Source organism: Notechis scutatus, chromosome 3 (genome assembly GCF_049901735.1).
Source record: "Notechis scutatus isolate UNSWTSFEM ecotype Mainland chromosome 3, rNotScu1.2, whole genome shotgun sequence".
Classification (NCBI taxonomy): domain Eukaryota; kingdom Metazoa; phylum Chordata; class Lepidosauria; order Squamata; family Elapidae; genus Notechis; species Notechis scutatus.
This window is the reverse complement of record NC_142011.1, coordinates 11,542,355-11,570,145: the sequence shown is the minus strand read 5'-3', so window position 1 is coordinate 11,570,145 and position 27,791 is coordinate 11,542,355. Positions and strand designations below refer to the sequence as shown.

At 43.5% G+C, this 27,791-nt stretch overlaps 1 protein-coding gene across 2 annotated transcripts in view; it reads left to right on the top strand.

The window, feature by feature from the left end:
• Window positions 1-15,721: 15,721 nt before the first annotated feature.
• OSBPL2 (oxysterol binding protein like 2) overlaps window positions 15,722-27,791 on the top strand; it is a 69,564-nt gene continuing 57,494 nt past the window's right edge. For both annotated transcript variants that reach the window (XM_026664890.2, XM_087959203.1), the window contains exon 1: window positions 15,722-15,997. The gene's annotated coding sequence lies outside the window, so the exon portion shown is untranslated. The remainder of the gene's footprint in view (window positions 15,998-27,791) is intronic.

The following is a 27,791-nucleotide window of genomic DNA, read 5'->3' as shown; positions in this document are numbered from 1 at the left end:
TCTCTCCCCAACTGTCAAGTGCAATTAGGGTCCAGGGCCTTGATTTTTCTCTTACCTGGGATCTGTGTGGGAGGATTTGATAGCACAGCTTGCAACTGATGTCTCCCTTTACTAGTCAAGCCTTGGAGGCTGCTACCCAAACGAATTACCCTGGCAATAAAGTACCCTGGCAATAACGCAGCAGCACTCTATATTCAAAGGCTGTATTTTAGACGGTTAAAAATAGATTCTGCTAAATGGAAACAAACCAGTGCTGCATTAACAATAGCAGTCTTGCAGAGTATCCCTCTGAATAATTGAAGAAATGAATTGGTATAAAATTACCTAAGAAGGAGTTAGCTGCCTTTTCCAGTTTTCCCTCATATACAGGTAATCCTCGACTTACAACAGTTCATTTATTGACCGTCCAAAGTCACAACGGCACTGAAACTTAAGATGGTTTTTCATAGTTATAACCAGGGGTGGGAGGCTACCGATTCGGCCTGGTTCTACAGAACCTGTAGCTGCGAAGAGCAGCTGACACCAAACTGGTTCAGTGTTTGGCCCACTTGCCTGCCTGGGCTCTAGCCTGTCCTTTATTCCCTGCTTTTCCCTCCTCAGTTGCTTTGCAGGGCATAGCTGAGTTTGAAAAAGCAGGAAACGAGGATTTTCAAACGCTGCGCACCCAAGCACAGCACTTGTCAGCTGTCCAGGAGGCACAGCTGATGATTTCTTGCAAACGCTGCACACACAATTGTCCCCAGTTCGGAGAACGGGCAAATAGTTCCACTGGCTGGCCCCTCCCCTCCCTGCCCGCTCACTCCTTACCTGGCATGCGAGCCATCCAACTTGCCTGGTTTGGTAAGTTGCTATTTTTCCTTTTTCTCCCCCCCAACAACCATTAGCTGTTCTGCTCTGCCAGGAGATTTAGATTAGCTAGAAAGCAGGAAATCCTTGGATTTCTTGCTTTCTGGCTAATCTAAAAGTAGACCCGAACCCTCCTTAGGACTGAAGCTTTTCAGTGCAGACTCAGGTAGCCAATTGCAGATAGAGAGATCTCTAAATTAATCTGTGATTCTGTGAGGAACTCAATCTGCCTGCCTCTTTGCCTGCTTTTGGGGTAAAATTTGCTCCTTTTTAAATAAAAGTCAATATTTACATACGTGGTGTGTTGTGAGTTAATATTTTGTGAGTTTGCTTGCAAGCAAATTTTATGTGACAGACTCAGATAGTCGATTGCAGCTAGATAGATCTCTAAATTAATTTGTGATTCTGTGAGCAATTCAATCTGCCTGCCTGCTTTGCCTGCTTTTGGGTAAAAGTTGCTCTTTTTTTATAAAAAAAATCAATATTTCCATAAATATTTATAATATTTACATACAAGCCATGCCCAGCCAGTCACATGACCACCAAGTCACACCCACAAAATAGGTCACGCCCACAGAATCGGTTATTAAGAAATTTGAATCCCATCCCTGGTTACAACCTTTGCAACATCCCCATGAACCAGCAATCAAAATCCATGTGACCACTGGCTCACATTTATGACCGTTGTGGTGTCCCAGAGTCAGGGGATCCCCTTTTGCAGCCTTCTGACCAGCAAAGTCAATGGGGAAGCCAGATTCATTTAACAACCAGGTTACTAACTAATCGACTGCAGTGATTCACTTAACAACCCTGGTAAGAAAAGTCATCAAGTGGGGCAAAAACTCACTTAACAATTGTCTCACTTAATAACAGAAATGTTGGGCTCAATTGCGGTCGTGAGAGAGTTGAGGGCTGTTTAGAAACTGAAATGGTATTTGTTGTGTGAGCAAGAAGGAGACAGCAAGGAACCTGGGTGTGGCTTAGCTGAACTGTTCTGTACTAAAGTTGCTTGGTGCTGTGAAACTAAAACTGAAACCGAAACTTCTCTCCTCTGCTTGTGTTTTGATTTCTTTTCAAGGGGGGAGGGGGAGTAGAACTCCTTAGCATCAGGGCGTGTTAATAATAATAATATAGGAAATACTAATGCTCTGATGGTCATTTTGAAAAATCCTTTCTTAGTGAGCATCTAGAAGCCAAGAAGAACATACAGGCCAAATTTCAAGTTTGTAGGCTTTCCGGTTCGAGATTTTGCGATGATGCGTGAGTGGTATTTCGCTTCTATATATATATAGATTTAACCCCTGCCACAAGCAGCTTTAAGTCAGTGATCCCCAACCTTTTTGACGCCACGGCCCGGTACCGGCATCAGCTGGGCGCCGCGGCCCGGTACCGGCATCAACTGGGCGCCGCCATCTTTTTGACGAAAAGTGCTTCCGGTGACCTCACCGGAAGCACTTTTTCGTCAAAAAGAGCGATGTAGCGCTTCGGTGAGCTTTTTCGGGTAGAAATGGCTTTCTACCCAGAAAAGCTCACCGGAAGCGCTGGCGCCGCCATCTTTTTGATGAAAAAGTGCTTCCGGTGAGCTTTCTACCCGGAAAAGCACTTTTTTACCGGAAGCACTTTTTTACCAAAAAAAGATGGCGGCGCCCAGCAACTAGCGGCCCGGTAAGACTTGTTCCGCGGACCGGTACCGGTCCGCGGACCGGCGGTTGGGGACCCCTGCTTTAAGTCATCCATCATTTCTACAGATGTAAATCTACAGCTGGGTTGTTTGGAGAACCGACAAATACCACCTCTGAGTGGCCCCACCCCCATCTATTCTCTGCCTCCCATTGAGTCACAGCTGATCGTCTGGGTCTTCTTTGGTTGCCCTGCATGGGAGAACAGAGCTGGAAAGCAGGTTAATGGTGTGGGGAGAGAATGGGATTTTCCAGTAAACTTCCCCTGGAGTGGGGAGGGAATGGAGATTTTACAGTATCCTTCCCCTGCCATGCCCACCAAGCCAGGCCCACAGAACTGGTAGTAAAAAAATTTGAATCCCACCACTGCACCCACACCTGTCCAACCTCTAGACACCAAGGTAGAGTTGCTGCAGGGTGATAGTACTTCACCCTGGCTGTCAAATTTTCCAGAGATCCTGTTATTTATTAATTATTTTATTTTAGATTTTTTTAAAATCCCACCTTGTTTTTATAAATAACTCAAGTAGTGAACACACCCAATAGTCTATTCTCAGTCATCCTGGTCATGGTTCTCCCAAAGGTGCTTTTTCAGGAGGCAACTGGACTTTCTTATATATATTTTTTCCTTTGAAGACGTTTTGCTTCTCATCCAAGAAGCTTCTTCAGCCCTGACTGGATGGTGGGGAATGGAAGGGTTTATATTCCTTGCAGACAGCTGGTCATTTGCATCCCTTTAGAAGTAAAGAGTCATTGAGGCATTTGGAGGCTTATCTGCGTCCTCAGTAGTAGTGCAAACGGTTCCTGTAGTCTGCAATTTTTCTGGAAATCTGTTCGTACTCCCACACCATTCAAGGGTGTTCATCCCAAAGGGCTATGCAAAACATCTTCAAAGAAAGAACAAGAAAGCCTAGTTGCCTCCTGAAAAAGCACCTTTGGGATACCTAATACTACTTCCTCCTCCTGTTTTACCAATAGCAATAATTCTGTGAGATGGATTGGGTTGAAAGAAGGGGACCGGCCCAAAGTCACCCAGCTGGCTTTTATGCCTGCAGTGGGACTAGAACTCACCGATTCCTGGTGATTGCCCCAAAGTCACCCAACCAGCATTTCATGTCTAAGACGGGACTTTATTGTTTTCATCCTCCACCCTACATTCCTCAAGTGTTGCTTTAAATGTTGGGCGTGAATCACTCATTTGGGCTTAGGTAAATATGCAAATTGGCCTCATATGATCAATCCAAGTTAGATCACCAGTTCAACCGGAGTCAGAAATTACAGGTAGTCCTCCACTTACAACCACAGTGAGCCCATAATTCCTGTGGTTAAGTGAGACATTTCTTGAGTGAGTTTTGCCCCATTTCAAGACATTTCTCGCCACCGTTGTTGAGTGAATCACTGCAATTGATAAGTTAGTACCATGATTCTTAAGTGAATCTGGCTTCTCCCGTTGACTTTGCTTGTCAGAAAGGTCGCAAAAGATAACACTAGGAACTGCAATGGTCATAAATATGAGTCAGTTGCTAAGGGTCTGGATTTTGATCATGTGACTATGGGGATGCTGCTAAGGTCATAAGTCACTTTTTTCAGTCCCGTCGTAACTTTGAACATTGACCAAATGAACTGTTGTAAGTTGAGAACCAACTGTACTATTGTAGGAAGTTTGCACTCACCTGGAAAAATGAAATAACCTAGCACATATTAAAAAGGCAGAATATTTCCCCTGAAAAGAGTAGAAACTCAGAAGCAGAAGCTCACCCCCACCTTTGTTAATGGGCGGGCCATTAAGGCCTGGGTCAAAGTATTCTACATAACAAAGTCCGCTACCCATCTCACCACCTGGCCTGGGAAGATTGCATCAGCCAGCACTCAGGTGAAGCTATGTGGTCCAGCTAAGACCTCCCCCCCCACCCCGCCCCTGGGAGTCTGACAGCCAATGGGATACATTTCTTACACAGGAACAGGAAACACTTATATACCCACAGAGGGCATATAACTAAGGGCCTGTCAGCATCTTGGCCCTTCTTATCCTTCACCCGACATCTTGAAGCATGTGATCGTCCTTTTCACTTTAGAGCTCCAAGCCATGAGGTCCTGCCCACCATTAAACTATCTTTTCCAAACAGTCTCCATGTTTCTAGTATCCTTTTCCCCACTTGGAACTGAACCCAGAAGGATATTTCTTCCAACACTTTATCAGAAAGTGTTTGTTATACAGAGGAGTTGGCAATGACTGGGTTTTTAGCAAGTTAGATTTTCAACCTTTATTATCATCTTGTAGGATTTGTAACTTCCTGTCTCCACTCAGTTTGTTATATTCACCAACTGCTGGGGACTTCACGATTTCAGAACTATCAGTGAAAACTCCAGGTGAAAACACTTGCAATATTTATAAAGTTTTCACCACAGGGTCTTCTTCTTCATCATAGTGGAAGCCTAACTTCCCACCATCTTTTGCAGAGGTGAATATTTTTTGCGTACAGGACTTCAGCCTGAAAATCAGCTCTGCGTGTGCGTGCGTGTGTGTGTGGGAGCACACACACACACATCACATATTCAGGGGCTGCCAATATTTGAGGGGCTGCAACAAAGGGGCTGCCAATATTTGAGGGGCTGTCAACTTATTTACCAAAGCACCAGAAAGCAGAAAAAGCAACGGATGGAAACTAATCAAGGACAGAAGCAGCCTGGGACAAAGAAGAAATTTCCTAACAGAACAATAAACCAGTGGAACAGCTTGGCTTCAGAGGTTTATTTATTTATTTATTTATTTATTTGATTTGCCAATTGTTTACAAGATAATAAGTATAAGTGTATACATAGTTGTGAATACATGAAATGGGTACATATAAGAAAAATAAAAGAAGAATAAGAGAAACAATAGGACAGGGACGGTAGGCACGTTGGTGCGCTTATGCACGCCCCCTACAGACCTCTTAGGAAAGGGGTGAGGTCAATAGTAGACAGTCTAAGGTTAAAGTTTTTGGGGTTTGGGGAAGAAACTACAGAGTCGGGTAGAGTATTCCAGACATTGACCACTCTATTGCTGAAGTCGTATTTCCTGCAATCAAGTTTGGTGCGGTTAACTTTGAGTTTGTATCTATTGTGTGCTCTTGTGTTGTTATGGTTGAAGCTGAAGTATTCATTGACAGGTAGGACATTGCAATGTATGATTTTATATACCATGCTTAAATCAGACCGAAGACGGCGTAATTCAAGGTTTTCTAGTTCTAGAATTTCAAGTCTGGTGGCATAAGGTATTCTACAACGAGTAGAGGAGTGGAGAACTCTTCTTGTGAAATATTTCTGGACTTTCTCAATTGTGCTAATATCAGATACGTAATGTGGGTTCCAGACTGATGAACTGTATTCGAGTATTGGTCTAGCAAATGTTTTGTATGCTCTGGTTAGTAGTGTGATATTACCAGAGAAAAAGCTACGTAGGATTAGGTTAACAACTCTTAATGCCTTTTTGGCTATGTAGTTGCAGTGGGCTCTAGCACTTAGATCATTAGAGGTGAGTATTCCAAGGTCCTTTACAGAGCTTGGGTCATCAACAAGATCTTGACTATTCAGCTTGTATTTTATTTTCTGATTTTTTTTTTGCCAATATGTAAGACAGAGCATTTATTTGTTGAGATTTGAAGTTGCCATTTGTTTGACCATTTTGCTGCTTTCACGATGATTGCAACCACTTGCCTGGGAGTCGGTTGGTGAGACGAGCGTAAGGATAATCCATTTCTCCCGGGAGAATCAATCATGTCTGTTGGCAATCTTTTATTGCCTCTTGTATTTCCGGGAGATGCGGTATTCTGTATCAACACTCCATTGACAGACGGTAGGAAAAAAAAATAGATGTGTGTTGTGTGTGTGTTTCTAAGCTGCAAACTCAGATTTGCAAAGTCAATAAATTCCTCCAATGTGAAACTGATCCAAGCTTAATTCATTTTGCAGACTTTTGTTTTTCCAAACCACAAATAATCTTTCAAGATGTCAATAGGTTAACAATAGCTGGCTGAGGAATTCTGGGAGTTGAAGTCCACAGGTCTTAAAGTTGCCAGGGTTGGAGACTTCTGGTATAGAAGCAGAGGTTGGGCTAGCTAGAAGACCTCCGAAGTCCCTTCCAACTTGTTATTTTAATATGCCTTCCGGTGGATGGAAACTGAACAAGGAGAGATTTAACCTGGAAATAAGGAGAAACTTTCTGACAGTGAGAACAATCAGCCAATGGAACAGAAGTTGCCTTCGGAAGTTGTGGGAGTGCCATCACTTGAGACCTTCAAGAAGAGATTGGACTCCCATCTGGCAGAAATGGTGTAGGGTCTCCTGCTTAGGCAGGGGGTTGTACTAGATGACCTACAAGGTCCCTTCCAACTCTGATTATTTATTATCTGATGCCTGTCTATCTTATGATTCTTAATGATCTCTGAAATAGAATTACATAATTCTTTTTTTTTTTTTTTAATATTTATTGTCATGATGTTGATGTTGATGCAAACAATACTTGTTTTTGAACAGTGACAAAACCTGCTCCAGGGACTGGATTACAGACATATATTGAAAGCTCAGGCTCTAATCTATTGATCTAGCTATCTGAAAACTGTAGCAGAACCAGTTTTCTGGGATTACACCATAAAAAAATGAAAATGCAAAGTATATTGCTGAGTGCAATAAGGATCCTTCCAGACCAGCCTCACTGGTCTCCCAAAAGAACCACGTCAGTGTTTAATCTACAGTCTGATCCTAAAACCATGATAAAAAAATCTGATATAATGGCATTTCCCCCAAAATCTCATTCATTTGTGGGGGGGAAAATTGCTTCTCCCTGTTTTGAACTTAATGTGTTATTCAGGCAGTCCTGCTTTAAGACCTTAATCATTAAAATGATGCCTTCCCTGGTTGTTTTTAGGCCAAGTTTTTTAAATAAATAAAAAATTGGGGCAATTTTAAAGTTGGGAAATGGAATGCTTTGCCTCTTTGAGGCTGTTGGCTTCTATTGTTACCTTTAAAATGCTTGCAAATTGCCAATGTTCAACTTACAACAGTTTATTTAGCAACCGTTCAAAGTTACAACGGCACTGAAAAAAGTGACATGACCATTTTTCACACTTACGACCATTGTAGCATCCTCACAGTCATGTGATTCAAATTCAGACGCTTGGCAACTGACATGCTTATGACGGGCGCAATGTCCTAGGGTCATGGGATCGTTTTTTTGCAACCTTGGACAAGCAAAGTCAAAGGGGAAGCCGGATCCACTTAACAATCATGTTACTAACTTAACAACTGCAGTGATTCACTTAACAACGGTGGCCAGAAAGGTCATACAATGGAGCAAGACTTAACAACTGTCACACTTAGCGACAGAAATTTGGGACTCAATTGGGGTCATAAGTCAAGGACTATTTACAAAGCTTATGGTCCCTTAATGATGTTACCATGATGGCCTTTCTTACATCTTGAGAATGTTGAAAACCAAGATCCATGATGGCAAACCTATGGCACACGTGCCACAGAGCCATTTGTGCCGGCACGCAAGCTACAGGCAAATTTACCTCAATGCCAATGCGCGCACCTCACAGCTGATTTTCTGATGGTTTGAGGCCTTTTTCGGCCTCCCAGAGGCTTGAAAAAAGCCACTGCAGGCTTTGTAGGCCGAATAATAGGCCTGTTTCGTCACTACCGGAAGTGATGAAACGGGCCTATTATTCGGCCTGCAAAACCTGCAGAGGCTTTTTTCAAGCCTCTGGAAAGCCGAAAAAGGCCTCAAAGATTCCGAAAATCAGCTGTGAGGTGCAGTGCAGGTAAGTGGGCGGCAGCGGGGGAATTGCACGCGCATGTGCAGGGGGCATGGGAGGCGCACACATTGCCTTCTGGGTGCTGGCACGCGAGTGCAAGCACGTGCTCAATTTTTGGCACAGGAGCCCAAAAAGTTTAGTCACCACTGACCTACATGTTAGCCCCTGGCCTACATCATGGAAGAGTTGCCACTTTTGCTTTACTGCACATTATCCAATTTGTCAGGATTTCAGCATGTCCTGGAGCAAAAGTGTTGAAATCCTGTTTTTTTTTTTTTAAAAAAAAAACTCTTTTCGTAGACATACCTTTACCTTGTATAGGTAATAACATCTATTTGCGCTGTGATTTGGAAAGGAGGGCCCATAATCAACATTCTTAAAGTAACCTTCCTGTATTTCTTGAAGGCCATCAAACTGTGTTACACAAGGGGTATTTGCACATATATTTTAGGATCCTGCCGTACTCTGGTTGATCAGGGCTTGTTTTTTTTTTGGTTTTTTTTAATGAGGCTAAAATTTCCAGCCGCAGAACCAGTTGGGCTCCCAATTCCTTTCAAAAAACAAACAAACAGTTATTTAACAGATTAACAGAGTTGGAAGGGACCTTGTAGGTCATCTAGTCCAACCCCCAAGCAAGAGACCCTACACCATTTCTGACAAATGGCAGTCCAGTCTCTTCTTTCCAGTGATGAAGCCCCCACAACTTCCGAAGGGAACTTCTGTTCCATTGGTTGATTGTTTTCACCAGGGGTGGGCTTCAAAAATTACAGCAACCGGTTCTCTGCCTGGTAGCTGGGTGGGTGTGGCCATGGTGGGCGTGGCCTAGTCGGCCTCCTGCACCATGGTTAGCGGTGGGACGTTTTTGGCCAGCCCAGGCTCCAGAGGCTTTCCTTGAGCCTATGGGAGGGCAAAAATGGCCTTCTGCAGCTTCCGGGAGGCCTGTTTTTCATCCTCTCCAAGCCTCCATGAGGGCCCTGTACTCACCTGGCATCCAAAACGGGCCGCGTGGAGACTCAGGGGAGGTGCAGGTGGGTGGGGCGGGACCAGCAAGGGGTGGGATTTACAGGTTCGCCGAACTGGGCAGAATGTTAGCTAGAGGATCTCTCGAACACATACAAACCTGTAGCAGCTCACCTCTGGTTCTCACTGTCAGAAAATTTCTCCTTATTTCTAGGTTGAATCTCTCCTTGATCAGTTTCCATCCATTATTCCTTGTCTGGCCTTTGGGTGCCTTGGAAAATAGCTTGACCCCCTTCCTCTCTGTGGCAGCCTCTCAGATGTTGGAAGACCGCTCTCCTGTCTCCCCTGTTCCTTCTCTTCACCAGACTAGCCATGCCCAGTTCCTGTAACCTTTTTTCATATGTTTTAGTCCCCTAATCATCCTGGTTGCTCTTCCCTGCACTTTTTCTAGAGCCTCAACATCCTTTTTATAGTGTGGTGACCAAAACTGGATGCAGTACTCTAGGTGTGGTCTTACTAAGGCTTTACAGAGTGGTATTAGTACCTCCCTTGATCTCAATTGTATCCCTCTGATAATGCAACTTATTAACTTATTATCCTGCTTCATTAAGTATAACCACATTTGATTCTCTCTACATTCCAAGAGAGCAAATTCAAAGAAAATTCCCAATGCTAAATGCTAGCTATCAAGCTTCCTTTTCCAAGCCCCATTAATGAGCTGGTTGAATTTTTTATTTATTTTTTATTTATCATGGTACCTGACCTGGCTTTTAACAGCTTAATTAATGCTGCTAACGTCCCCCTTCTTCCTAGAAATTCTCCTTTGCTCCTGACAACCATCATGCTGTTTCAAAGCTTTTTTTCCCCCCTCCCATGTTGGAGAAGTAACTCACACAGACAAAACTAAGGCTGACCTTGTGAGGCGGTCCTGTGAATATTAATGAAGGGCCTCCTCCCCTGTTCTTACTCCTTTCTTCGCTTCAAATTTCTCCAGTCGTGACTGATTAACAAAGGAGAGGAAATTAAGCAAGGCTAACATAGAATCTAACCATAGTTGGGAGGGCTATCAGTCTCTTTTCAAAACTGTAAAGGAATAAGATTTAAAACAAAATAGAACGGGGGAAAAAAAAAAGAGTGAGAAATAGTAAGCCAAAAGAACATACGACATGAAACAGGAACCACTAGAAAGAAACATAGAGTTAAGAAGATAGATAGTATACAACCATTTCTTGCCTGAGCAGAGGGTTGGACTAGATTCTGAAGATCTCCAAGGTCCCTTTGAACTCTGTTGTTTAGTTGAATATTAAATAATCTTGTATTTCGCCAACATTTCTCTGTTTGCTAATGATGGGTCATTGCTCCTGTCATGTGCATATACAACTTAATGTATTGCCTTCTGCTCTTTAAATTTCCCACTTGCCTATTTTTAAAGTTTTATCAGCTCCATTCAACTACAGACAGTCCTCGACTTATAACACAGTTCGTTTAGTGACTGTTTGAAGTTACAATGGCACCGAAACAAGTGACTTACGACCGTTTTTCACACTGACGACCGTTGCAGCATGTGAACAAAATTCAGACACTTGTCAACTGATGCATATTCATGACGGTTGCAGTGTCTTGGGGTCACGTGATCCCTTTTTGTGACCTTCTGGCAAGCAAAGTCAATGGGGAAGCCAGATTCGCTTAACAACAGTGTTACTAACATAACAAGTGCAGTGATTCACTTCACAACTATGACAAGAACGATTGTAAAATGGGGCAAAACTCAGGTAACAATTGTCTTGTTGAGCAAAAGAAATTTGGGGTTTAATTGTGGTTGTAAGTCAAGGACTACCTATATAACATTCTCAATCTTCCCCCTTACTCAAACACATTCTCTTTTCCTTCATATATTTGCTTTGAAGTTTATTTATTTATTTGATTAAATAAATAAACGAATAAATGGGGACAATAGGACCGGGACAGTAGGCACAATGGTGCACTTATGCACGTCTCTTACAGACCTCTTAGGAATGGGGTGAGGTCAATAGTGGATAGTTTAAGGTTAAAGGAGTTGGGGGTTAGAGGATGTAACAACAGAGGTAGTGCATTCCAGGCATTGACCACTCTGTTGCTGAAGTCGTACTTTCTGCAGTCGAGTTTGAAGCAGTTTACATTGAGTTTGTATCTGCTGTGTGCTCTTGTATTGTTGTGGTTGAAACTGAAGTAGTCATTGACTGGTAGGACATTGTAGCTAGCACATAATTTTGTGTGCTACGCTTAAGTCCAACCGTAGGCGGCTAGTTCAAGGTTGTCCAAGCCCAAAATTTCAAGCCTGGTGATATAGGGTATTCTGTTGCGAGCAGAGGAGTGTAGTAATCTTCTAGTGAAATACTTCTGGACTCACTCAATTGTATTAATGTCCGACATACAGTGCAAATTCCAGACTGATGGGCTGTATTCGAGTATTGGTCTAGGAAAGGTTTTGAATGCTTTGTAAGTTCCATGGTTATTCATCCTGTCCAAACAACCATTCCTAAACATACTTATTTCATTCACTTTGCCTCTTCATATCTTTTTGTCCTGGTGTACAATACCCCACCAAGCTGATCTGTTGTCTCATATATTGGCCTTTGTACTTTATACTTTTAATTATTATCTTTTCCTTGGAAGTTTACAACACACACAGTCACAGATTCTGTAGAACTGAACAGAGTATTATTTCTGATTGCCTCGTGACATAATTGGTTATTTGCCATCAGGAAATCCTAACAGGATAAAGTCTGTTATATTCTTGTTTAAAATACATTCTGTCAAAGTGATTTGTTGGGTTGCGTGCTGGATTAGCTCCTTGGATTTCTATCTTCAGAAATACAGAGAAAAATCTGCATGGATGATTGATGTTACGCTACTACAATCATCTTTAATTCAATTGCTCTGGTTGTGTTTTTTTTTTTAATGTCTTCCCAAAAATCCAGGGCCAATTTCTAGCACCATTAATATTCTCAAGATGAAGTTAAAGCGTTCTTATTGGCAACATATCAGAAAGTCTGGCAAGTAAAAGTAAACGAAATACAAAGGAGTCTAATGCCTCCCATATAAAACGAGGGGAGACAGCAATTAGGATGTAAGAAAAAAATGAAGACCAATCTCTTTAGGCAAATTAGAAGCTGAATACAAACAACATTAGAAACTTGGAGGACAGCCCTGGTTATAAGAGCCTGAAATTTATTCTCGGCTACCCCAAAGATGGCAAACAACGTCATTTGGTCTTCTCAGAGATGTGTTGGAAGAAATATCCATCTGGTTCAGTTCCAAGCTGGGAGGAAGACACTGGGAATATGGAGACTGATTGGAAAGATGGTTTAAATGATGAAGCAGAACCTCTAGCATTTATGGTTCTGGTGCAGCTGACAAAATGGAGTTGAGAGTGGGGTTTTTTTTTTAATACCTTCTTTGGCTTTGTATTTGAGCTACCTGTTCCTGTGCAAGAACATGTATTCTATTGGCTCTTGTCAGATTCCTATAGGGGTCATGTAGGGGTCATAACTGGCTCTATAGGCAAAAGAGGAAATGCAAATCCTAGGTGCTTGTCTGAGCTAATCTTGTCAACCTCTGGCTTATTGTTTATCTGAGCTCCCAGGTGAAGTTTGGGCTGCTCTGGTGAGGGGAGGGTGCAATGAATGTGTTAATAGCTTTGTCCAGTGTTGGATATTGGGTGAGGAGCTACTTCTAATCCTATCATTCTGCCTTTGTTCATACTTTGGTACAGGGAGTTTCAAAATTTCCTGTCTGGAATGGATTACCAAATCTGCATTTCTAAAAGCTAGCCTCCTCAGTTTCCTGCTTGTGGGTAGGGAAACTGGGGCTGGTTTAAGAGCACGTTTCTCCATTTCTCCCTTTGGGGAAATATAATATTTTGCCTTTTTAATATTCCTCAAAATATTTCATTCTTCTAAGAGGGGGTGCTTCCAAATGTCCAAAGTTGGGACTGAGATGAAACAAGTGTGTCCTTACCAGTGGTGGATTCCCAATTTTTTTCCTACCGGTTCTATGCGCAGTTCTATATGAATTACAGTCAGAGTTATATTTCTTTGTACAAGTTCAAAGCAGCAACGTGCATGTCAGCAACATGATACAGGTGGTCCTCAACTTACGACCGCAACTGAGCCCATAATTTATGTTGCTACGTTAGAAGTTTGAGTTTTGCCCCATTTACTATTCTTCTTCTTGTCACATTGGTTAAGTGAATCAATGCAAGTTGATAAATTAGTAACCCGGTTGTTAAGTGAATCTGGCTTCCCCATTGACTTTGCTTGTCAGAAGGTCACACAAGGGGATCATACCCAGGACACTGCAATCGTCATAAATGTGAGTCAATTGTCAAGCATCCCAATGTAAATCACATGACTATCGGCATGCTTCAAACAGACATGTTGGAAGAATTATCCTTCTGGGTTCAATTCCAAGTGGGGAAAAAGACAGTGGAAACATGGAGGCTGTTTGGAAAGATGGTTTAATGGTGGACAGGATCACATGGCTTGGAGCTCCTGGGTGAAGAAAAAAGGGAAGAGATGAAGAGAGTCGCTGGGTTTTATGCCCTCTGTTGGGATTTGAATGTGAGCTTGTGTTCTGATTGGTTGTCAGACTCCCATGGGGCCATGCAGGGGCAACTCTGTAGGCTGTCCTGAGTCCCAGGCTTGGTTGAGCCTTGTTTGATGATGATGTAATGGAAGGGCTTTGGGCAATTCCTATTATGCGTCTGCCTGAAGAAGGTAGATCTTTGTTATATAGAATAAACTGGCCCAGGCCTTAATGGTCCATTACCGTGTTTCTCATATAATAAGGCCGGGTCTTATTTTTTTTGGAGCCCCGAAAAAACGGCTAGGACGTCTTTCTGGGGGTGAATTAATTTCTTTCTACCCTCCCCCGTGCACCCTCGCCTAGGGTGCCCTGCCGGCAGCTACGCCTCGCCACCAGCCACTCCTAACGGCCAATCATGGTGGAGCGCAGAGGGTTCCCTTACCCATCCCTTACTCGGGTGAGCAGGCGGGCGGCGTCAGCATGGATGTCCAGCAGCGTTTCAGCCGCTTCTCAGGCCTCCGTAGCTTCCACGGTTCCCACTGGTGCTGGCGCTGTTGTTGGAGACGGCGCTGGCGAGAGAGGGAGAGCTGCAGCTCAGCTTGGACGCTTGGAATGCAGGAACAGGCTGCGCACCGGGACTTTTGCAAACTTGCAGAGCCCGAGGCTGGAGCACCAAGGGTAGCAGCAGCAGAGACGCTCGCTCAGCTCTTCTCACGCCCACCCAGCCGCTCAGGATTAAACCAAAATGCAGCGTGCGATGCTCCCAGGTACGTCAAAATGTTTTTTTTTTCCTGTTGTTACGGGGACGGGGGGAAAGTGGGAAAGACTCAGATGCTGTTGTTGGAGACGGCGCTGGCGAGAGAGGCGCCAGCACCGGTGGGAACCGTGGAAGCTACGGAGGCCTGAGAAGCGGCTGAAACACTCCCGGACATCCACGCTGACGCCGCCCGCCTGCTGACCCGGGTCTGCAGCAAAGGCGCTTGGTGCGGGTAAGGGAGCCCTCTGTGCTCCACCATGATTGGCTGATGGTGAGGCATAGCTGCCCGCGGGGCACTCCTAATGGCAAGTTCTCTCCCCCCCCGCCTTCCCCCCATTTTGCATGTTTTAAACTAGGCCTAAATTTGGGGGGAGGGGCTTAATTTCATTTTATGCCTAGAAAACATGCTGGGTCTTCCTATTGGGGGGGGCGCATTGTTGGAGAAACACGGTAGCAAAGATAGGAGGGCTGAGTTTCTCTCTGAGTTTCTACTTCTCTTTTAGGGGAAATATATCCTCAAATATTTCATTTTCCTAGGAGAGGGGTTGGTTTTAACTTCCAACAGTCATTAAGTGTGAAAAATGATGTCACTTTTTTCAGTGATGTCGTAACTTCAAACGGTCACTAAATGAGCTGTTGTCCTTTTCCGAAGTGTGTTAGAATTACAGCTCTCACAATTGACGGCAGTACCAGCAAAGGATTCTGGGAATTGTGGTCCCAACCACACCTGGAGCATCCCTGGTTGAGGAAGGGCCTCTGTAAACCACAAGATACCTATCTGGTCATGGCGATTGGACATCAACAATCAAATGTACGCCTGCAAAGGGGGCACGACGCCTACTTTCTTCACCCAAGGCTTTCGGGGATCACGAGCTGTCCGACCGCATTCCGCTTACGACGCGCCGGAGCTGCTCGACGGGATTGCTTTCTCCCGTGTCATTTGCATGGCCTTGCCCCTTTGGAAGAACGCCATTGGCCGAGCAGAACCACCTTGAGGTCGAGTCCGCACGACAATGCGCGAAAGCTCGGTAGGAACTCCGGCGCCTCAGGCTTCTTGATTAGCATAATCCCCGCCCTTTCCCTTCCCTCGCGGTCCATTGGCCCGCTTGCGGGAGGAGAGCGAGACGGCACGCCCAGGGAAGCGGAGGGGGGGGTGTTCTTCCGAACGTCCATCGTTCCGTCGCTGACGATTGGACAGCTTGAAGCGTCTGTCAAGCGTGGACGGGGTGGGGGAACGTTGAGAGAGAGAGAGAGAGAAGAGAGGAGGGGGTGGCGGCGGGTCGCACTTCCGCCTCGGGGAGTGTCGACGGGTCTCGCCGGGGGTTGAGGCCGGAGAAGCGTGTGCGCGTGCGCACGCCCGCACCCCAGGACGTGGAAGCGCCGGGCGACAGGTAACCACCGCCGGCGGGGCTGGAAAAAGCGGCCGTCCCTCCCCAATCCTCCGGGTCTCCACAGCTCGAGCCCGGCCGCTTGGCCGCGGGTACTCTACGGTCCAGCCAGCCTGGCTGAGGGAGAGGGGGACGGAGGAGGGAAGGCCTCGCCGCCTGGGGAGGATGGGGATGCCGCCCGAACCATCTCCTGGGGTGGGGGGTGGGTGGGCGGAGCAGGCCTTGCTGAGGGGAAGAATTCCTCCCCCGTGATAGAGAAATGGGAGTTGCCGTCCCCCCTCCCTCGTTCGGGAAACGACGAGTCACGGGGACGGGAGACCCCGCGGTGATCCAAGTGAGGGATCGTGAATCTACCTTCTCATGTTTTTTCCCCCCTCCAGGCTCAATGAGAGTCGCTCTGACGGGGAAAAGAGCTTGCCGGGCTGGGCGGCTCGGCCTGTGCGGAGGTTTTCAGGGGAGTCAAACGGGGGTCCTTCCCTTGAATTGGTTTCTGGGGAAAGTACACAGTACTCGACTTACGACGGTTCACTAAAAAAAAAAAAATCGATTTTAAGTGAGAAAAGGAGTGCTTTTCCCCCTTGAGACCTCTTGGTTCTGTTGCTACTTTTAAAATACCGTCAAACGCCCCTAACTTGCAACAGATCATTTAGTGACCCTTCAAAGCACTGGGGCAAAAATGACTCCTGACTGCTTTTCACGTTCACAGTCATGTGATCAGAATTCAGATGCTTGGTGACCAACTTGTATTTATGACGGCGGCGGGGTCCTGCAATCCCCTTTCGTGACCCCCTTAAGAAGCAAACTCAATGGGGAAAGCCAGTTTCGCTTAACAACTGTGCCAGGAAGTGTCGTAAAAAAACGAGGCAAAATTCACTTCATGTGCACCTGGCTTAGCAAACATAAATTTTGGAGCTCGATTGTGGTCGTATGTTGAGGACTTACCAGTACCTGCTTAGTCTTCCTTTTGGGGGCTTCCAACCCGAAGTTGGAGGTGGGCCAAGTTGCTTTTGAGCTGGTGGCCTCTGTAGTCCTTGGCTTTCTCTCTTAGCTTCCTTGCTGGAGCAGCTTGGCCGGCAAGGGAAGGCGAATGCCGATTGCTGCAGGCTGGCAAGCTTCACGTGAGGATGGCTGCGGTTCAGCCTGTTTAGATTATAAGATTATTTATTCTGTTTTAACTATCCAGGCTGCCGATCTCAGTTCCTTACACCGTAATGAGGGAGCAGGATGGCACAGGTGGTCCTCGACTTAACAGCAGTTCATTTAGCAACCGTTCAAAATCCCATCCAAAAAATGGAGCTTAGGACTGTTTTTCAAAGTCATGACCTTTGCACCTTATCCACGATCGTGGGATCAAAATTTAGATGCTTGGCAACTGGTTCATATGTATGACCGCTGCTGGGTCCAAAGGTCACGTGATTCCCTGACCTTCTGATGAACAAAGTCAAAGGAGAAGCCAGATTCATTTAACAGCCGGGTTACTCACTTATCAACCACAGTGATTCACTTAACTTTGCTGTGGCAAAGGAGGGTGGTAAAGTGAGGCAAAACTCACTTAACAAATGTCTCGCTTAACAGCAGAAATTTTGAGCCCAGTTGTGGTCATAAGTTGAGAGCTACTTATATCTTTGGGCCTTGTCTGTTATTCTTTTTTAATTAGAGGAATAGAAGTTCTTTTTTATTTTTACTCATTAAATTTCCTCATTTTTTTAAATGCTGCTCATCTTATTCTCTGTTCCTGGATTGGAACAGTTTTTTGTGATTGTGCAGCCATTCATCCTTGGTAATAGTTCAAGGAAGATGATGATAAAGCTATCTTGAGAATGGGATGGTTCCTTCTGGGTTGAGGAAAATGACAGCCGTTCCTTGTAAATGTTGTTTCCTTGTTTGTCATTATTTTGATTGACATTGAGTTTGACTTGCCTGGACAATTTGCTATCAGACGTGCTGAGGGCTGTCAGGTTAGAAGCCTTGAAAGGAACTGTGGCCATCTGTAGTTATAGCCTCATCTCTCTCTTTCAAAGATGGTGTGAGTTGATTAACAACTGTTGAAAAGTTTATTGTTAGTTTATTGCAGTGATGGCGAACCATGCCAGCACCCACAATGCAATGTGCCCAGCCCCCCTGTGCATGCACACACAACACCTCCCCCCACCCCTCCTTAACTATACTGCACATGTGTGTAGCTGATGTTTTGCTCATTTGAGGTCTTTTCAGCCTCCCAGAGGCTCGAGGGAAGCCTCTGCAGCCTTTGGAGGCCGAAAAATGGACCCGTTTTTCAGCCTCCAAATGCCGGGAGTGACAAAACCAGAAGTACCAGAAGTGATGAAACGGGCCCATTTTTCGGCCTCCAGAGGCTTCCCTGGGAGGCCGAAAACCAGCTCGGAGGCACGCGCATGCGCAGTGCAGGTAAGTTTGGCTGGGGCTGGCATGCCCGCACAAATGGCTCTGCGTGCCACCTGTGGTACACGTACCATAGGTTCGCCATCATGGGTTTACTGGATTGGCCATAATGTGACATAAAATGCAGGGTTTGATGAAACAGTCCAAGAGAACTCTCCCGACACAACTCTGCTCTTACATTTGGCGAAGGAATGAGTCACATTTTAAGGTGGGTTCACCCCATACCCTAATCTTTTGAAATGTGTACAGGTAGCCCTTGACTTACGATCACAATTGAGTCCAAGTGAGACAATTGTTCAGTGGGTTTTGCCCTATTTTGTGAGCTTTCTTGTCAAAGTTGTTAACTGAATCACTGTAGTTAAGTGAGTGACACAGTGGTTAAGTGAATCTGGCTTCCCCATGGATTTTGCTTGTCAAAAGGTTGCAAAACATGACCCCAGAACACTGCAACCTCATAAATAGGAACCAGCTGCCAAATGTCTGGATTTTGATCACGTGGCCATGGGGATGCTGCAATGATTATAACGGTGAAAAACAGTCCTGTTTTTCAGTGCCTTTGTAACTTTGGATGATCACTAAACGAATGATTGTAGGTCAAGGACTACCTGTACCACAACTTTTTTCCTTCCCTGGGAGAAGTCTTTGCCTGGATAATTAAACAGGGTTACGACCACAATTGAGCCCAATGTTTATGTTGCTAAGTGAGAAATTTGTTAAGTGAGTTTTGCCCCATTTTACAACCTTTCTGGTCACATTGGTTAAGTGAATCTCTGCAGTTGTTAAATTAGTAACACGGTTGTCACGTGAATCTGGCTTCTCCATTGACTCTGCTTGTCAAAAGGTTGCAAAAGGGGATTGATTGCATGATGCCAGGTTATTGCACCTGTCATAAATGTGAGTTAGTTGTCAAGCATCCGAATGTAAATCATGTGGCCATGGGGATGCATCAACTGTCATAAGTGTGGAAAATGGTGATAAGTCACTTTTTTCAGTGCTGTTGTAACTTCAGAGGGTTACTAAGTGAACTGTTGTAAGTTGAGGACAACCTGTATCCCCCGTAATTCCTTTCGTAATGCAGTATTTGCTCTTCTTTCTCTTGGACTGCTTCATCTAACAGCAAGGACTCTGCAAATTGGCGACCTCCCTGGTGAGATCTCATGCCTTTGCCTTACATAGCGAAGGCATTAATTGTAGGAAGGCATTGAGGATTTGAAAATATTGCAGCAATTTACTGTGAAAGCATTTATAGAGGTGGTGAAACAGTCTTGTAAAGAAAGGGGAGGGCAACATTATTTTCTTCTTGGAAAGCCACCAAGATAGCACTGAGTTCAAATTGATCTTATTCTTTCCTAGAGAAAATATGTTTTGTTTTCCTAGCTGAGTACAACTTACAACCACGACTGACCCCAAAGTTTCCGTTGCTAAACAAGACAGTGAGTTGTGCTCCCTTTTACGATGTTTTTTAACCACAGTTATTGACCGAATCTCTGCAGTTGTTAAGTGAATCATGCGGTTGTTAAGCAACTCTGGCTTCCCCCGTTGACTTTGCGTGTTGGAAGCCAGCTGGGAAGATTACAAAACTGTCATAAGTACCTGACAGTTGCCAAGCATCCAAATTTTGATTATGTAACCATGGGGATATTGCAACGGTTGTGAGTGTGAAAGCCAGTCATAAGTCATTTTTCAGTGCTGTTGTAACTTTGAACAGTCACTAAACAAATTATTGTAAGTCAAAGGCTACCTGTATTTGGATTTGCAACTTTAAAAAAAAAAAGTAATACCATGGAGAGATCTGTAATTTCAATATATTTTTTCTTGTGATATGGAAATTGTAGTGTAATGTGGATAGCATGGATGGATGTTCCCTGTTTTCCCCATTTTACGACTTTTCTTGCCCCATTTGTTAAGTGAATCACTGCAATTGCTAAATTAGTAACAAGGTTATAAAATGAATCTGGCTTCCCCATTGACTTTGCTTGTCAGAAGATTGCAAAATATGATCATGTGACCCCTGGACACTGCAACCGTCATAACTATGAACCAGTTGCCAAGCATCTGAATGTAAATCACGTGACCATGGGGATGCTGCATTGGTCATAAGTGTGAAAAACGGTCATAAGTTACTTTGTTCGGTGCCGTTGAAACTTCAAACAGTCACTAAGCGAACTGTTGTAAGTCAAGGACTACCTGTATTGTGGCACTTTCCCTGACAGATATATGGCTAACTTCTACCATCTCTCCCTCGACCTTGAATTGACAAGAAACTGTACCAAATTTGCTACCCTTATTACTGAATAATAAGTGTATGAACTGGCAGGAGTTACTTTTTTGCTGACCTTCAGATTCTTTCATACTTTGTTTAGGGAGCAGTGGGTGATGGTTGGCCCTGTCATTCTACAGCAGACACAGGCAAGTTACAATGGCACTGAAAAAAGTGACTTACGGCCATTTTTCACACAACCGATGCAGCATCCCTATGATCATGTGACCAAAATTCATATTTATGATAGTTGCAGGGGTGATGTGATCCTCTTTTGCGATCTTCTAAAAAGCAACGTCAATGAGGAAGCCAGGTTCACTTAACAACTGTGTTACCGACTTAACTGCAGTGGTTTATTTAATAACTCTGGCAAGAAAGGTTGTAAAATGGGACAAAGCTCATGAACAACTGTACTGTGCAAGCTTTGGGTTCAATGGTGCTCATAAGTCGAAGACGACCTATATAATTGTTGTAGCCCACCCTAGAAACTAGGGAGGCTAACATGTTTCCTTAAGTTGTGGTTCTCATACGCCGTATCCATGAGTTCATCCTAAATACTCTTCTAGGAAATTTGCCTCTAACTTAATGGATGGAGACATATACTAGATTTTAGACACCTTGCAGCTGTCATTGATGCTGTGATTTAATAGGGAAAAGATGAGTACAGGTAAAGACATCTTAAGCCTGTGTCACTAATAATAATGACTGGTGATAAATTGAAAGCAGCCTTACAGAGTCACAGCAGAAAAAACAATGTTGTAAGATGTGCTTGTGCCATGGTTGAGTACAAGTAAATAAAAACCTGTGCTTTTTCAGTATTGATTATCGCTTGGTTTATGTTGCACTGAAACCAGTTTGGAAAAATATAAACTTTTTTTTTCCTTTCAATGCATTCCTCTTTCCATCATCCCTGTATGTTTGGAAATTACTTTCCAAAAATTATCTCCTATTTTGGAGCTCCTTTGTATTCCATAGCTTCTGCAAACTTTAAAATTGGTCAAATGTAAACATAAAAAACAAACTTATTTCAACATAGTAGATAAATAGTTGCATTATGCACGTTTTAAATGTGAATCAGAATCCCCAGTTTAATTCTTCGCTTGGCATGCAGGTTCCGAGAACTGAAGGTCTAACTTTGATTTTGACTTGTTGGATAACAGTTAAAAGTGCATTGTTGGGAAGGGCCATTTACTGAAATATTTTGCTGAATGTGGATATTGTATCTGGCAACACAATTTAGGATGCAATACATGCAACTTTTGTTAATTTACATAACATTTGAGTCCATTGATGCTTACTTCAAAATAGATACATTATATTACTCTATTAATTTAAAGTGCACAGTCTTTGAAATTTAAAAATATTCATATTTGTTTCTACTTGCTCTTAAAGATGGCCTGTATCATCTTGTCAAGAACTAATATTTGCTTTTTGCTTTGCAAATATTTTCCAACAGGGAAGCAAAACTTTTTGCCATTAGTAGCACAAGTGTATAAGTAAGAATAATTACTTCTATTACTCTGCAATTTACGAGTGAGGAAAGAACATGTTATTATAATTAGCTGATTCTTCTGAAGTCATCTAATTTTTGAATTCAGTATAATCCACTTCGGTGATGCATGGTGATTTAGAAATTAGAGATTAGGTGTATTGATAGAAAATTGGACTGAATTAGAATCAAATGTTTATAAATACCAGGTGCTCTTAATGTAAGGGAAATATTATGGTCATGTGAAGACATTCACTAAATCATTGGGGGCACATCTAATTAGGAACTGCATGATAACCAAAACATAGATTAGATGGTCTTTTAGCTGATCCAGCAAGCTTTTATGTTTTTAGAATACCTGTACTGTAATGCATGAAGTAAGAACAAGTTGGCAGTTAGGAAAATGTATTTGATGTGAACTGCATGACAATTAGCAATTGAGTGCCAACAAACAAAATGCTAAAAAGATACCATATTTATGTAGTTACTTACCAAGCACATCCAAATTATATTAAAGTAACCAAAATATCTTTACAATCCTCAAGGCATGTGGCAACTTTTAAGCACCCCCTAATGTTTGGAAATTGAAAGTTGAAAAATTTGACACACCCTAGCACTGCTTTAATCTCGGTTGTTTTCAGATGCAGAAGTGGTTAAAAAAAATCTAACCAGTGAAACAATGTCCCCAGATCAGTTAAAAACATTTTTTTAATTATTTTGCCACATGAAAGGTGTTGTTCCATTTTAATATTTAACATAAAAATCAAGGCTTAATCTTGGTTAAAAAGCCTTGTCTAAAGTATTAAATATATGATTACTTGTCAGTAGCCTGACATATAGTTTTAATGAAACAGATTTAATGCTGAATGAATAAATCTCATCCAGTGTTTGGATCAAGTCACCTCTAGTTCTTTTAGTCTTATTCATTTATCACTGTTGAGATTTATATCCAAGATGTAAAATTGTAGTTGGCTAACTGGTTTACAGAAATACGTTTTCCAAATCATAAAAATTAGTGATGGCAATAAGCTGCAATTAAACCTGTGATATATCTTAGTTAAAAGTGGAACAAAAGATTTTGGTGGCTTGTCTCTGCTTGGGGTGTCATTTGCATGACACTGAATTTTAGTTTTAAATGTGCAGGCAAAGTCAATGGCGTTATTTGCACACCAGACTAAGCATTCTGAATAGTCAGGAAGAATTGTTCCAGAGTTTCTCCTTTTTTGTTAACCATTGCGTAACTTGCTAAGATTTTGGAACTGTGCTTAAACTAAATTCAGTAAACTAAGAAGCCAAGTTTTGAAATGGCTTATTTTAAATTAATTGCAACCGATATTATGTCACTCATACGTAATAGTTAAACCCAGTGCAGACACTTCTTAGTTCTCTTTATGGTCCTAAAAGAGAGAATGAGGCATGTGTAAACCTGATATTCACAGCAAGGTTTGCCGGCTTTCACAAATTGCAATAAACCAAGTCAGGATAAAAGAAGACTTTAAATAAAGTTCTGTAGAGCTGAATAGTTACATGTAGGAGATAAGCCTTTGTGGTAGTTTACGCCAACAAATGCATGTGGTTAGATTTTTGTGGTGTCATGGGCTTTTGCAGAATTCATTTGTTTCAAATAAAAATCAGTATACTGACATTTTCTGAAAGTGAATATGACCGAAGTGTCTGGGAGAGGATCAGCTGTCCTTGACTTAAACTACAGGTAGTCCTTGACTTACAACCATTCATTTAGTGACCATTCAAAGTTACAGGGAAAAAAGTTGTGATAATTTTTGTTGTGATACTTATGATAATTTTTCACACTTATGACTGTTGCAAGCATCCCCATGGTCACATAACCAAAATTCAGTGAGTGACTCCTATTTAGGGCAGTTGCAATGTCCTGGGATCTCGTGATCATCTTTTGCGACCTTCGGACCAGCAAAGTCAATGGGGAAGCCAGATTCACTTAACTGTGTTGCCAATTTAACAACTGCAGTGATTCACTTCATGTAAATCTGTGGCAAGAAAGGTAAAATGGGGCAAAATTCACTTAGCAACAGAAATTTGGAGCTCAATAGTGGTCACAAGTAAAGGACCGTCTGTAGTAGAAACATTAGGGAAATGTGACCATGTAATGCTGGAATTCTGATAATACTAGGAGACATTAAAAGGGAGCATTGTCATGTGCAAATTTTGAACTTCAAGAAAACTATTTTAATAAAGTGATGAATAGGACTCTCTGGTGGGAGAAGCTAACGTGTAAAGTGCCCATGTTATGCGAGTGAGGGCGAACCTATAACATTTTTGGTAACACGCCAGGCCTCGGGACCGTCTGGAAATTGTGCAAGAAGACTCTGCTCTCATGCAGCCTCTGGAGCAGGGGTGTCAAACTGAATTTCATTGAGGGCCGCATCAGAGTTGTATTTGACCTGAGGTGGAGGCAGTGTGGGTGTGGCTAGCTTGATGTCACTTGGGTTGGTGGGACACCTGTGGTGTCCAAGTGCTAAAGCAGGACTTCCCTCAAATCCTCCCTCCCTCTCATTATAATCTTCCTTCCTTCCTTCCTTCCTTCCTTCCTTCCTTCCTTCCTTCCTTCCTTCCTTCCTTCCTTCCTTCCTTCCTTCCCTTCCTTCCTTCCCTTCCCTTCCTTCCTTCCTTCCCTTCCCTTCCCTTCCCTTCCCTTCCCTCTCCTTTCTCCTTTCTTCTTCCTCCCCTTCTTTCCTTTCTTTTTCCTTCCTTGCTCTCTTCCCATCTTCCCTTCTTTTTCTTTTGTCTTTCCTCTTCCCCTTTCTTCTCCCTTCTTGGATTCTCAAATGCAGAAGGGGAAACATATCTCAATTTTGTTTTGTTTTTGATTTGTTTTGCTAGCCCACTGCCAGCAAAAATATAGCCCAGGGAGGGGGGAGGGGTCGTGCAGCCCCCTCCAGGCCCCATTTTCACTGGCAGAGGCACCATGGGCTGGTCCTTTGCTGTTTCCAGGGCAGCCCTGTGGGCCAGATCTAAGCACCTTGACTTTGACACCCCTGCTCTGGAGCCTCCAAAAAGGATGAGGGAATAGGGCAAGCTTTTCTTCTCTTTTTGGAGGCTGAAAGGCCGTGCAAGAGCCTTCTCCAAAGTTTCCAGGCCTCGTGTGACCCATAGCTGACTCAAATACACATTTTTTTTCTGACAGGAAAAGGCAAATTGAAAAATATTTACAGTTATACAAACTTTTGTTTATTTAATAATAAATTTAAATGATTCATTTTCTTGTTATGAATTGCTTCTCTTTTCTCTGGGAGTTCGTTTGTGCAAGACAGACACCCCAGCAGAGTCAAATGAGGCATTTTCTAAAAAAATTGTTGACACACTGAGCTCAAAAGATTCCCCATCTACAGATTGAGAACCACTTCCCTACAGCAAGGAAGTTGAATTCTAGTAGTGCTTGTGATGTGTGTTTCCTGACTTGGCTTCAGAGGGCTGACAAAATGCATATAAAATAATAAAACTGGAAGGGACCTTGGAGGTCTTCTAGTCCAACCCCCTGCTTAAGGCAGGAGTCCTTATACCAGTAGTGGCTAATCTTTTTGGGCTCCTGTGCCGAAAATTGTGTGCTCGCTCGCATGCCAGCACCCAGAAGACCTTGTGTGCGCCCCCCCCCTGCGTATGCATGCGCGATCCCCCCACTGCCCCCTTACTTGCACTGCACATGCGTGCACCTCCCAGCTGATTTTCAGGCCTTTTTTGGCCTCCCAGAGGCTCAAGGGAAGCCTCTGCAGCCTTTGGAGGCGAAAAATGGGCCGTTTCATCACTTCCGGTATTTCTGGAAATACAGGAAGTGACAAAACGGGCCTGTTTTTCCACCTCCAATGGCTGCAGAGGCTTCCCTCGAGCCTCTGGGAGGCCGAAAGAGGCCCGAAAATCAACCGGGAGGCCCACACATGCGCAGTGAGGTAAGTTTGCCAGGGGCTCACTTGCCCGCATAAATGGCTCTGCGTGCCACCTGTGACATGCGTGCCATAGGTTCGCCATCACGGCCGTATACCCTCCTTTCCCAACAACCTGTCAAATGGTCGTCCAATGTATTTTTGGAAAACCTCCAGTGATGGAACACCCACAACTCTGGGAGACGAGCTGTTCCACTGATTCATTTATTCTCCCTGCAGAAAATTCTCCCTGTCATAAAAATTGTCCTGGAACTCTCTTTTAACAAGCTTCCACGCATTATTTCTTGTTCTGCCCTCTGGTGCTTTAGAGTATAAGTCGATCCCTTCTTCTCTACGACAGGCTAAATATTCCTCCTGCCCCCCCCCCCAACAGATGTTCTTCTGGCCTCTCCTTCTGGCACATGCTCTGAATCTTTGTCGATCCCTTTTTTGGCTGTACTTGTGTACCTTAGCCAGTTATCCTTTGGGTGAGGCCTCTGATTGCCTCACGATCTATTGTTGGGAAAAGATTTAGTCTCCATGGAACCTTTTATCTTCCTGAAAAAGATATGGGTGTGCTTGTGGGTAGGAGAACCACAATCCTATTTTGAAACCTTTTACAGGGCACACAGGGTTAGGTAAGGTAGAGGTGAGCAGATTGTAAAGAATGAATCCATGGGGAAATTAAAAGAAGATGGACAATGATAATCACACTAAAAGTTGCAGTTGATACTACCCAAAAGTGCTGTTTTGAGAGGCAACTGGACTTTCTTGTTTTTTTCTTTTAAAGACGTTTCACTTCTCATCCAAGAAGCTTCTTCAGCCCCGACAAGATAGTGGGGGAATGGAAGGATTTATATTGTTGATACTACAAATGAATGGGTTGATCAGCTTTCGACTTGGCCCTTACTGCACCCGATTTCTGAAAATGATGCTGTTCTGTAATTCTTCTGGTGGCTAGCATTAATAGATACTGAATGTCAGCTCTACAGTTAGCCTATCACACAACAATAAAGAATTATTTCAATAGATTTATTTTGCATACAAATTAAGTAGTTCTCAACTTACAACAGTTCGTTTAGTGACTGAAGTTACAACAGCCCTAAAAAAATGACTTAGGACGGTTTTTCACACTTATGGCCGTTGTGGCATTTCCCTGATCATGTGATCAAGATTCAGACACTATTTAGAACAGTTGCAGTGTCCCGAGGTCATATGATCAGCTTTTGCGACCTTCGGACAAGCAAAGTCAACGGGGAAGCCAGATTCACTTAACAGCCATGTTAACTAACTTAACAACTGCAGTGATTTATTTAACAACTCTGGCAAGAAAGATCGCAAAATGGGGCAACGCTTACTTAGCAACTGTCTCACTCAGCAGCAGAACTGTTGGGCTCCATTGTGGTCGTACATTGAGGACTCCCTCTAATAAAATCAAAACGTTTTCATAATGCCTCTTAATGAATAAATAGTCATCGTTAAAAGCACAGGGCCGGTTTATCTGCAGAGCACTTTTTATTAAGGACATCTTCCCTTCCTACCAGGTCAGATGGGATGGTCATGCTTCTAGTGTCCAACCTTGGCAACTTTAAGACTTGTGGACTTCAACTCCCTACCAGGTCAGATGGGATGGTCATGCTTCTAGTGTCCAACCTTGGCAACTTTAAGACTTGTGGACTTCAACTCCCAGAATTCCTCAGCCAGCTTTGCTGGCTGAGGAATTCTGGGAGTTGCAGTCCACAAGTCTTAAAG